The sequence below is a fragment of the Penaeus monodon genome, chromosome 19 (assembly GCF_015228065.2).
Source record: "Penaeus monodon isolate SGIC_2016 chromosome 19, NSTDA_Pmon_1, whole genome shotgun sequence".
In the NCBI taxonomy this organism is placed as follows: Eukaryota; Metazoa; Arthropoda; class Malacostraca; order Decapoda; family Penaeidae; genus Penaeus; species Penaeus monodon.
In genome coordinates, this window is record NC_051404.1 from 18,751,365 (window position 1) to 18,751,840 (window position 476).

At 31.5% G+C, this 476-nt stretch overlaps 1 protein-coding gene across 1 annotated transcript in view; it reads left to right on the plus strand.

Annotated features, from left to right (window-relative positions):
• Positions 1–224: 224 nt before the first annotated feature.
• LOC119585109 (beta-secretase 1-like) overlaps positions 225–476 on the plus strand; it is a 12,940-nt gene continuing 12,688 nt past the window's right edge. Inside the window, exon 1 of the mRNA XM_037933737.1 lies at positions 225–266. The gene's annotated coding sequence lies outside the window, so the exon portion shown is untranslated. The remainder of the gene's footprint in view (positions 267–476) is intronic.

Genomic DNA, 476 nt, shown 5'->3' on the forward strand with positions numbered 1-476 from the left:
TTTTAAGGATATAAACAATGCTACATCCTGCTTATGTAAACGATAAAAGATGAGATAAATAGCTCGTCATTTTCGGAACTTCTAGCCCATTCTATATTATTTTAAAACTAAATATAAAACTTATAATACTTCTACTGTTTCTTATAATTATATAGAGTTTCATTGACATGATTAAAGGTAAAATCTTTATTGCAACCTGGAATTAATTTCTCAAATCCGTCTTCCCATGGGGAGGATAATTCGTCTCTCCAACAAGGAAACTGCAAGTAATTTATTTTGTTTCTTGTGTTTTATTTGTCTTAAGAGGCTAATAAAGGCTTTATCCCTCACAAGAACAGAAGTGTGATGTTTGGTGGCCTTGGTTCTTAAGGAATTTCCACGAAAACGCAAGTCTTACGGGATGTCTGATAAAGAGTTGATAAGGAAAGATATAGATTTTGTTTTGGACATTTATCTATTAGTTATTTTAACACCTG